The 12518-nt window shown below is 29.5% G+C and overlaps 1 protein-coding gene across 1 annotated transcript in view; it reads left to right on the plus strand.

Moving 5' to 3' along the window:
* LOC129960227 (transient receptor potential-gamma protein-like) overlaps positions 1-12518 on the plus strand; it is a 333943-nt gene that overhangs the window by 88404 nt on the left and 233021 nt on the right. The window lies entirely within an intron of this gene.

The raw sequence follows: 12518 nt of genomic DNA on the forward strand, positions 1-12518 counted from the left end.
ATGAGAAAAACAAAAATGCGCATTTTAAGGCGGAATTTAAGGCACAAACTTACAGAATTAAATCGGAAACTTCACAATGAAATTTTTTTAGAGCAATTGCTTTTTATTGAATTCATTCATTCAAGCGATTGTGCGTTTTGATTGATAACAAGGGGTTCGTAAAATCTAAATCCTGTCAATAAAATTGAAAGGCCGTTGATTTTAAAAGGGATTTAGCAAGAAGCAAAATGTCACAGATATCTTCAGCAATACCACTACTATATTTTAATACGCTCAACTTATAATTTAGAAAATCGATGCGTTTTACTTTGATAAATATGATCAAGTTCTTGGTTTAGCTCTTATAAAACAGCATGTTTCATTTTCATGTGTAATTTGGATATAAACTAACTTTCCTGACAAACTTGACTTAACGGATTGTGACTTTTTCAGCTCACATACTGAGGTAATTTTGCATTCTGATTTATTTGAAGAAATGACCGTAGTCCAACTTATTTTCGTATCTTCTCCAATTTCGAATATATATATAAAAAAGACTTGAATACCTGTCGGTGTTGAAAAATAATCCCATAAGTGTAACTCCCAACGGTTTAAATATACCCTTCAAAGGTCATAATGAACCAATCACCTTCGTGTTGCATTTGCAAAATTGCAGATATCATCCTCTGGCCATTTATATCGTCGGTATTCAGTGTAATCGATGCATCGCGTGGCTACTACCTAAGCAGGGCTGGAAGACAAAAATTTGACTGCCTCTTGGCGATAAGTCTTTGTAAATGTGAAAGGTGAGCGGAAGGAAGGGTGGGCCCTCACTTTTTCATTCTTCTCTTTACTTTTGCCCAGTTCGGGGCTGGCCCGTTTAGACGACCGTCGCTGCTTTAATTCGTGAAAGGGAATTGGGCGGGGTGTTACTGATCCCCTTTAACCTTTTCTTTTATTAACTAGAAAGGTGACTTTGTTATTGATTAAGATGAATATAATGACCTTATAATCGATTGGATTGCAGCGTTGTTAAATCGTCGCCTTCGTCGACCAAATTCCTTCGCAACAGCAATTTCCTTTGCGCTCCAAGGGATAAATGGGATTGTTGCAGGAAAAATGCACTTTCAGCAACATCGCGTTTATTAAGGACACGAAAGAAAGGGTGTGGAAAGCAAGGAATTCCCTAAAAACTTTCGTGCTTGTTTCAAACGAATTAAATGCCGGATGGAAATCTATCAAACTGCGCAGTTTGGTGTGTTTCGTAGACAAACGCAGATTTCGTGCTCAGGTTTTAAAAAAAAGGTGGAACTGAAATTGTAGAAAGGAAGGAAGGCATTGGCTTTCCGCTAAATAAAAAAAAAGATAAATTTATCTTACAGGTAGTCAAAATTCTTCAGAATGTGTACATTTTGCTGATGTTTCCTAAATGCATGCATAGGCGGAATGAATTCAATGATACTGAGTAATTCTTGAAAAGTCTTTATGTATGAAATTTCTTATCACCATTAAAAATGTTTTACATTTTTTAAATAATTAATTATGAAATTAAACGCAAATTATTTAAAGAGTGTACGAACATTCAATAGATTGAAACATCCATAATTTTTCAGAATGACGGGGCAGATTCAGAATACTCCATCTCAGATAAATAGCATTGCTCTTAAAATTTTGATCACTGTTCTGAAAGCAAACTGGGTCAATGAGTATCTATAAAAAGTTCCGAGCTTTTTCAGTTTCTGTTGAAAGTTCCTTAACTCAGTCTTTTGCAAAAATGTACTAGATACAAACTGACTTCTTTTGTGTGAAATTCAAATAAAACAATTCAACCGTAGTTTTTCTCATAGTTTTGAGGGTTATTTGAAATTCTAATTTTATTATTTTGATTCAAGGAAATCCATTAGGTGAATAATGGATACAAATCTGAAGGCCCGAAAATTGTTTTAAATCTTACATAGTTTTATATGCAAATTGCTTTTATACTTTTTTTCGGCTAGTATTTTAGTATTAAATGCAACACACAGTTTCCTTAACATTCATGCATAGTAAAAATCATTTTAATTTATCTATTTGATGCGAAAAATTGTGTTATAAATTTCAATATACGGTTAAAGAAGATTTATTTAATAAACAAATGCTTAAAAGTGCAATTGTGTATCAAGAAGAAACAGGTTTTTATTGACAGTATAAACAAAAACTTATTAATTGCAAACGTACATATGATCATGAGTTAAATACTTATTGACAAATAAGTGAAACAAAATTATCCCTGAATTCATAGCAAAATATTGTGTAAACAGCGTGATAATTCAAACTAATCAATGCTGCCTTTCTTTCAAAGGTGAAACATAGAATTATTTTCATTAAGTCGTTTGCTTTTTTACTTCTATAAATTTTTGAACCGTTTCAATTGAAATTGTTATATTTCCTCAAAAATGACGAGAAATTTTTTTTGCCCCTTTATAGTTCATATGTAGCCATGTATCGACAGATTAAACAATTTTCTAAAAAATCCTGAAATATAATTTAAAAACTCTTTTTCTTTTAATATAAATTTATAAGTTGTATTATGTTTAATTTTAAATTTTGCACTCGTTGCATTATTTTTTATGAAAGTACTACCCAGATAAAAGAGCTTCATTTATGTTGTTTATAATTTACTTTTTTTATTAGAAATAAATTGCAAATTCTTCTTTTTTTATATCACAGTTAGGATACTTTCAATCTCTATGAAATCCATCAATGTTTTGCAAATGATAAATTTTTAACATTTTAGGGCATTTTAAAGAAAAGTAAATATATATCTTTTTTCGAATATTGGCAATTTGCTCCCTACGTATTAGAATTCTCTGATATGCTTTATATTTGTCTAAGATTGGGACGGTTTTGTACCTTTTCAAATAATATTTTAAATCTGAATTTTTTTTTGATTAATTAATATTGAATAATAACACAGCGTTTTACTTTAACATCAAAACACAGCTCTCTCCAAATTTACTTCGCACCGTATATCATCTATCGCTCCCGTAAAAAATTAATCCTCAGAAAACAGAAGATTATTCTGGAACTATTTTGACTTTGAAATATGAATTTTTTGCTATTATATCGCTTATATTATCGCTTTCTTCCATTCATATAATTAATTAGCGTCTTGGGTATGATCTTAAAATATTGCATCATTTAAAAAGCACTTTGAGCTGAAATACTTCTTCCAATTTTTGAGGTGATCGTTAATGCAAAATGCAAATTTTGGAGCACTTCGAACTTTTCTTTATGACGAAATGATCTTCCCCTTTGCAGTAGAGCTCAAAATTTCTTTACGTCCTCTTTTTAGAATATTGGCCAAAACTCCAACTATCCGATGCTTCTATAGTATTTTTTGGACATATCTTTGGTTTTTCTAAATCAACGAAGCAAATTCTTGAATGAATTTGTCATCTTTCGACCGTTTGACGAGTAAACAATGTTCATTATCAGAAATTTCTCTTTTAATTTAGGAATTTTGAATTTGCAAAAGTCGATTTACGACAGTATTTAGAAGGCGGTATACGAATTAAAACCTGTGGCAATTTTATACAAAATCTTAATTTACATACCTTTTCTTTAGAAAAAATCTTTTTTTTATTATACGAAGATTTATTGAATAGATAGCATTTGTTTGATTTCAATAAATGAAGTCACTCTTTCACACTGGAAATAAAACCAATTTTTGGATTTCCAAATAAGGACTTAGGTGTCTTCTTCCTCTAATCACGAATTCCAAGAAAAACTGCAACAGATTAATTATTTATTTACATCTTCATTAATTAGCATCTTCATCAAACGATTGGTAAGTATCTTCAAAACTGATTCATTAACTTTGGAAGAAAAAAAAGGAAAACTCAGTAAAGGCTTTAAATCCAAGATTGATTAAAATTTACATATTATATCAAAATACATTTATAATTAAAGCTCCTTCTTAAACGAAATTTGGTTGATTAGAAACTGAAATTTTTCGTCGACTTGCAAGACGAGAGAAAAGAAGAGAAAACAGTATTCCTTTTTAAGTCTTAAAGAGGAAAAAGATATTTTCTTCCGTGATGCTCTTCTTCCTTTTGGTCATCGGTAAGTAAATCCCTTTCCTTGTTTACTCTCCTAACATCATTGGAGATGTCTGCGAATCACTACGTTTGCTTTCATAAATCGTTTCCATCGCTTGTTTTATTTCATCAGCCACTTTTCATCGTTAGTTAGCTTTTAAAATCTTCTCCTCAGTTAGTTACTTTATTTTGGCTTTTTCTTGGGAAGAATGCCGTTACTAAGCCTCTGTTCAAATAACAGCAACGAAAAAAAATTCTGTTTTTTTTCTTTACGGTTCTTAGGTGATAAGAACCGTAATATATATATATATATATATGCATGCGTGTGTGTGCGTGTTGACGCTCTACTTGTTTGACCAAGAACTTCTAAATTTGCAAGCATATACTTTGGAAATAGGTATGTGCGCCTCGGAGCGTATTTTCGCTTCTTTAAATTTTGATTAATTAAAAAATTAAGCAAAATATGCGCATTTTTGAAAGATAACTACCTGAAATATTAAAGAAAAACTCAAAAAATTATATTTTCAATCATACCAACCTCTTTGTCAAATAATTTTGTTTTTTCTATCTTTAATCAATTTTAAATAACTTTTAAGTTGTTATGCAACAATCAATTTAATTGTTAAAGTGAAAATCAAATCGTTTTCATTGCTGCTGTTAATACATCATCCTATCATTATTTACATTATTGGTGATGTAGGTGTGGAGTTTCAGCTTCTTTTTCCATAATGAGTTGGTTTCTATTTAAATTATACTTTAAATATAATTTTTTTAAATATAAGTAGAGCAAATTTAGGTTGAACTTCATAAATAAGGAAAGATGACATTTTTAAACAAGGTTACTCTTTACTGTAATATAATTGGACATATAAAAACATTTTATTCTTCTTTTGGTCTGAAAATTGCTTTTTTTTTATTTTAGTGCGCTGAATTTTTAATGTTAAATTAGAGATTTTTTTATTGAATCATTCTCTGAATTACTTCATAAATTATGAAAAAAATTCGATAGTACAAATGACATAAAAAGGCTGAAAGACTTCACTATCTATTCTTGTATTTTAAATAAAGATGTTTAGTTTTATCAAGAAGTTTTCCGTATTAGCTGTAATTTAGACATTTTCGTTTTTCAAATCAAAATTCACGTTTTAGGTGAGATGAAAAAAAATAAGGGAAATGTAATACACAATGAATGGAATAGGGCAAGGCTTTTAAAACTGTAAGTGTTACATGTCCATTAAATTAAAAATTTAAAAATACTTTGCTGAGAAAGCTATCAAGAGCGAGGTACATCAAATATTTAATGCAAAATTTTAGCGACCCTAATTCCAGCGAATTAGCAGTCGCCTAGGGCACTAGTCAACAAAATTATGTTCAACAACAGTTAAATAGAATTCCATAAAAGTTACTTCTCTATCCCAAGAAAGACTAATAAAAAAGGAAATTTGACATTCAAAAAGCCTTTTTAAATTTTCAATGGAAACTAAAATAAAAAATATATATAAAATGTGCATAAATTATATGGAAATATAAAATCAAATCTTATTTGAGCAATTTCAGAGAAAATAAGAAAAAAGAAGTCGCATCTATGAGACACTACTTTCTAATTCACTTTTATAAGCTATTTTGTGTTCTCCACTCCAATACTCCACTCTTGGGTTTTAGAAACGCCCATTAGATAAACTGATTCATTTACATCAAACAATTCGTTGAATATATTTCAGCTTCCTCCCATACTTCATCTTTTGTTGTCCGCTGGAAAGGGTAGCAGTGATTTAGAACATGGATGAGCGGCAGTCGAAGGGTAGCAGTGATTTAAAACATGGATGAGCGGCAGTCCAGATTACTGACAGGTGTTCCCTTTGCAGTCAGTTTACGGGGAACTGAAGCGTTCGTCGTGTCTGATGTGATTCCAACACGCTTCCGGATTCATCAGTCGGGGAAATGAGCGGAAAAAAGGGGAAGAACTTTTCAATTACCTGCTAGCGGCCTTTTAACCGGTGATAGGCGGACTGAAATGGATAGGAGCTGCATCCTAATATTTGAGAGCCTGTTTCTCATGTCACGTTGATCCAAATGGAATTTCTGTACTGCATTTGAGTTCCATAGAAAGATTGAATGCATAGTTGATGTAGTATTGAAAATGTACATATTTGTGTTTCGCAGCTACTTCTGCAGACAGAATTTTTTTTAATAGTTAGACGTTAAAATTTTTTGTAAAGTTACACTTGTTTTGCTATTTAAGAAATAAGATAAAAATTTCTTTTATTATATTGTTTTAATTCATGTAAAATATTTACATTAAATATTTTTATATTTTTACATTAAGGTAAAATAAACAAAGGAAAAAGCTTTTCTACAAATTCATATCCATAGTCGTATTCATTCGTTTTTCATATAAATGTCAAAAAAATAATACATAAGATACTATTGTCTGGTAAATCTGAAAATAACATGAACATTTTGACTTGTTCGGATAGTGTTATTATAAACAAATAGCATCAACAAATTATTTAAATGTGTCCAGAGTACTTCCAATAAATGAACGAGTATTTGACGCTGATAAATCCTTGAAAAAGAAAAGAAATCAGTAATTACTTCCTCTCACAAATATAAAGGATTGCATTTTTTTTTTTTTTTGCATCTTCTATAAAAATTATAAATGTAATTTCTTATATCTTCATGCATTTATTTAATATATCATTTATTTTCTATGATACATTTGTACAATTTTATACCTCTACCATTGTCTAAATTTTATATTATGTTCGATTATTTTATATTATCGATTTCAGTTTTCGGAAATCAAACTATTTCTTCGTAGTTTTTGCTTTTAAAAATCTGAACGATATTTTAGAGTTTTAAATACAATTTTATGTTTAATACCATTCATTTGCTTAGCTTCTCGTCATCTGGTTCTTGTGCCATACAATTCTTTCCATTCATTCAGTATAAATTTGATCAATATTGCTCAAATTTAGTGTCAATAAAGAAAAGTATTCAAGTCAAGGGTATATGAATATCAACATGATAAATTTATAATGATTTTTCAGCAATTCATTCATGTATTATTAAAAGTACTTAAATCTATTAAGTTATTTCAAGATATATGATTAAAATAACTTTAAATAAAATTAGTGAGTATTTCCATTATTTATGCGATTCATTATCCATCAAAAGTTAAATGTTAAAGACAGATTATTCAATTTTTTATGCATATCACTATGTTTTGAAAGTGAGTGCATTTCATTCTCTAATTAATCCTTATTAGCACAAAAAAACTCAACAACATTGTTACGATATCTTCAAGATATTCGGCAATCAGAATATCGGATAGATTTTTTGATAATAGGAATATCAAATATTAAATAGCGGGAGTAGTTTCTCCAAAAGTTTTGCACATTCTCTCAGATAATTTTTTTTATCCCTTCTCCTTGCACAAAATCTTGGATCTTGGGTAAAGCCGTGAATATCGTGGACGGAGAACCACAGTCACTAAATACAGATCTTAGGCGTTTTTACCGAATCTATCGCGAGAACATGTATTTTGGACGCCGTTTTTGCAGACCAAATTTTGACATCGAGCTCTAATTGTAGTCACAAAATAACATACCGAAATTCACTGACTTAAGTCATTAATGAATATGATTGAAAATTTGATAAGAATCCGTATTTTAGAAGTTAAACCACAGTACCAAATTTTAACAGTACAACTTTATATTTTGTAGTTATCGAGTTCACTTGTACTCTAACAGTCAGGTAGATAGAGAATCTTCTGAATGAATTTCATTCAAAACTTGATAGAAATTAAATTTGATCGCATGACCATACATCAAATTTCATCCGTCCAACTCAAAGCACTTTTGAGTTATCGTGGTCACACAGATAGACATAATGTCAAAAATATGCTTTTTGAATCCAGGGACGTATGAAAAATAAACATTCGTTAAAATTTCGAGTTCGTATTTTTTGACGATTAGAATAATTCCTTTATACTTCATGTACGAGAAAATAAAAATTAATAAACATAAAACGTTTGTATTTTATAAAATGCAAAAGTCGAGAATAATAATGCAAGAATCGGCATTAAAACAATGCGTCATTAATCCTTTGATAATCAGATTTTCCCTGATGCCTATACTTAAATAAATTACTCTATTTTGTGAATACATTCTTGATTCTGTTTATAAAAACATATCAGCATTTTATTTCCTTAAAAGTTCCATCATTTTTCTTAAATAAGCTGCAATAAAAGACTTAATAACAATTTTCGAATTCAGAAATTATTCAATTGGGTACGTGGAGTAGATTCGTCATTTTGAGTGAAAGGGTTAAAATGGCAATCGATTAAGACTGTACTTGGTAAGAGTCCTCCATTTTCGAAAACGCTGATTGAAAAAACGACAGTCCTTTGACTTAAAGTTATAGCTTTCTTTTGTATGCGTAGTCATTAAATTTCATAGTTAACGGAGAAACCTGTAGCTCGTGGCATAGCATTTCCACTTCTGACGTCTGTAATTAATTACCCTTCATCGATTTTCGTTCGACAGTTCCCGATGAAGAATATAATTGCGCATTCGCGAAGTGGAAAGCTTTCGGAATAATAAAATGGAATGAATAAATGAAATGACGATAAATTTATATTTTATAACGTTACAGGGAAAGTCAACGGGGTTTAATCTGACTCAAGACATTAGATCTATTTAAAATGCAATTTCTTTCATTAAAAAGAAGTATCAATTGTATCATAATGTTGATGAATTTAATATAGACATTTTACTTTTTTCAAGTAAATTTCTTTAGCTATTTATTAAACTATTTTAAGACCTAAACTTAAAGGTAAAATCTTTATATTAGTGTCTCAGGAATTTTAGTCTGTACTTTTGTTTTACAAATTATAATAATAGATGGTTTTCTGAAACTAGTAATTAATATATGCTTAATTCTAATGCTTTGTTAAATTTTATAAAGTCATATAATCATGTGCGGTTTTCAGAAATTGAATCTAAGAAAAACGTTTGCATGTGGTTGGATATGTGTTTTAATTTCATACTGAAATAGCAATATCATTTATTGCTATTTCAGTATGAAATAGCAACTAGAAATTTTAACATTTTATGAAGTTCAGAGTCCTAAGATTCCTGAAAGAATTAAAATTGTTAACAACACAGTGATTTTAAATGGTTGTAATATTCTCATGGCATTGTAAAATATTTTCAATTTTTTTTTAAAGTTTGATTCTGTTGGGAACAATTTTAAGAGAACAGAATTACAATTATAGTTAATAAAATTTTATCGGCTGAGTAGATATACAGTGACCTTTTTTTAAAAAAATAGTTAGCCCTATGGATTGACAGAGGTTTTCTTTGCCTTCAAAATTTGCTTTTGCTCAACATTTTTCATTCCAAAATGTTCTGCAAGATCTAATTTGTTCACTAATTCATACAAAATGTGAATGGAAGTCGGAATCAATATGATATATGCCTATATTATACAAACATATACATTTGGTGGAAATTGTATACTCCATCACAGTAAAGTAATTTTTAAAGTTATAACGATATCTCTTTTTTCTCTGTGTGAAAATATGTCGAATTTAAAAACAATGTTTAAATTTAGAAAGTGGCCACATTTTTTTCCATCCCAAATCATACGATGTTTTTGAAATTTAAAAGATAGCATTTAGATGCATTCATGCTATAACAGAAGTAGAAACGAATTGGAATGAATTGATTCTTCAATCCTTTTTTGAAATCTTGTTCACTTACAGAAACATTTTGATACCATCTTACATGAACAAATTACTTAAATTTTGAACCAGAATTGCGTGATTATTCATGACTCTCTCAAATCAAAAGTTTTAATTTCAACTTGTGAAATGTCCTGGATTTACCCTAAATTTTATTAAATGGATCGGTTTGTCCAGTATTTTACAATTAAATTAAATACATCAATTATTTACAAAATTTGTTTAACTTTCTTCTTTTACTATACATAGGATATGGTTACTCTGTTTTGGTGAATGGTGCCAGTTTTGTATTGTGATTCTTTTCAACACTGAAAATTCCCAACGTATCTAGGCTCACCGGGGCAATTTCGTTTCTTTACTCTTTTTCTTGGCTCACTCCCAATATCCGGAGCGTTTCAGATTGAAAATCTGGAAGTCTATCCACTTTACTAATAAGCTTATACGTTTCTTGGAAAAAATGTTATTGTTATGGGTTTGCGAGTATAAGTATTGGTTATGCTTTTCCAAATATGTGGTATGTGAAGTTAGTGAGCACATGGAGACTTGTGAGCAAGTATTTTCTTTTGCAATTTACAATAAATGGGTGAGCTGACATTTTAAGACGAATATAAAATTTAGTGAACCAGGGAGTTCTAAATAAAAAAAAATCTATGAAAAAGGATTAAAGAAACCTTTACTTTGTATGAAGTCAAACATAATTGATGAGAAAGCTCTTTCCTCACGTCTTTACTGTTCAAAATTGCTGAATTAAAAACGATTGGTAAACGAGGCGAAAACAAAAACTAATCATCGGAAAACGATAAAAGGGAACTCAACCAAACCACGATGGTGAAATCTATGAGCCATGTTGTACAAGCTGCACAAAATTCAGAAAAAAATGGATACTTATGGATGAAATGAGTGTCACGAGTACAAAGTTAATTTATTTAATGTGGAGTAGAAGAACTGGAGCAATAAGCTAATTTCTGCAAGAAAACCAAGCGTTTATTTAATACCTATATATTAAATGCTTAAAAAAAGATTCATATATCAGGCGTCCAAGCAATGTGAATATTTTTGAGAAAATATGCCAATGAATAAAAAGTTTTTCTTATATTTTTCTATAAATACAAAAAGTTTCATTTTTCTATTTCCAAAATTTGCTAAAATATTAAAAGGTAAATTTATTGACCTAGAATGTTTTTCTATACCTCAGACTGATGTTTGAACGAAACTTTAGTTGTCTTTCTTAGGGTGATGTAGATACTACAGAAAAGGTTATTGAAAGAACATTATTATGCATTTATTATTATTATTTTAGTTTAAATTTCACTAAATTTATTAATTTTCAATAAGTGGAAATGCGAGAAAAACTTGCTCGAAACCTATACTTTCTACACCTATACTAAGCTGCATCTTTCTAACAACACTTACGTAGCCAAATTTATTAACTCGTCGCATGAAGGCAGATCTCTTGAATTCTTTGAAAAAAGAACCGCTTGGTTTGCAGGAGACGTGTTATACACAGGAAAAATAAGCAACCCTATAAATAAAAGTCTACAGACGTTAAATCAGATGATATATAAGAACATTTAACGGGTCCTTTCAGGCTGATCCACCTATCGAAAAATTTAACATCCAACCAGTAATAAAAGCAAGAATTTTTTGTCTCAATTTTTTTACAATTTATTCTTTAATCTATATTTCATTATTATAAATAGCATCGGATCTTGAAATCAATTTTCCTCAATTTCCAGGTGATGCTACGAGTATGAAATCAAGATAAATTAATCTGTTAACTAATAATTAAATTCTGAAAATATAAAAATATCGTATTATCGTCGAGAAATTTAAAATATCTCCTCAAAATCAATAATAAAGTTTGATTTTTACAAATGTGAGACTAGACGAGTTAAATTAAAGAGTGGATGTTTAAAAATTACTTATTTAACTAGAGGAAAGTAAGTCTAGGTGAGAAAGACTGAAAAAGTGAAACTATATTTCCTAAATAAAGTTACTTCCACTGAAAAAAAACCGAAGTTTAGAAGAGAGATAGTTTCACAAATTGTTATTACCAAATAAAAAAATATTATGTATGATGCTGAGATAAAAATAAAAGAAGTGTGCATTTTAAAGATTAGATTAAAGTCTAGATTAAAAAGCAGGATAATGCTCAAGGAAGTTTGGAGGATGAAAATACCTTATCAATGAGAAAACGGTTAATGCTAGTGAAAAATATTTCATTTACACGTATTAATATGTCATAGTTGTATAGAAAAAAGTAATAATAAATATTTTTCTCTTAATTATAAAAATATGCATTTCTTTTAAATTTGAATCCCTTTTTATGTTATATATACTATGGATTCGCATAAAAAATCATTTTTATGAACTTCATTTCAGTGATTTCCTGCAGTGCATTGATCAAAGAAAGCTCTACTTTATTATGTGTTTAAAATAAAAATAATCTTTCTGTTTTTCCATTAGATAAAGCGATAATAACAGAACCTTTTGTACGAAAATCTTACTGAAGTTTAATTATCCCGCAAGTTGTGACATTCTCTCAGTAGATTTATTTTCTTTCTGATTCTCCTTCATCTTTTTCTGATTGAGTCTAGGGAAAGAATTCAATAATACATACGGCATAGAAAATCCATGAAACAAAGAATCTGTGAAGTTAGCTAGTAGCAGCTGAATATTTGTTTTGAGTTGGCAATTTTTTGCTCTTATTTTCA

This window comes from Argiope bruennichi, chromosome X2 (assembly GCF_947563725.1).
Source record: "Argiope bruennichi chromosome X2, qqArgBrue1.1, whole genome shotgun sequence".
In the NCBI taxonomy this organism is placed as follows: Eukaryota; Metazoa; Arthropoda; class Arachnida; order Araneae; family Araneidae; genus Argiope; species Argiope bruennichi.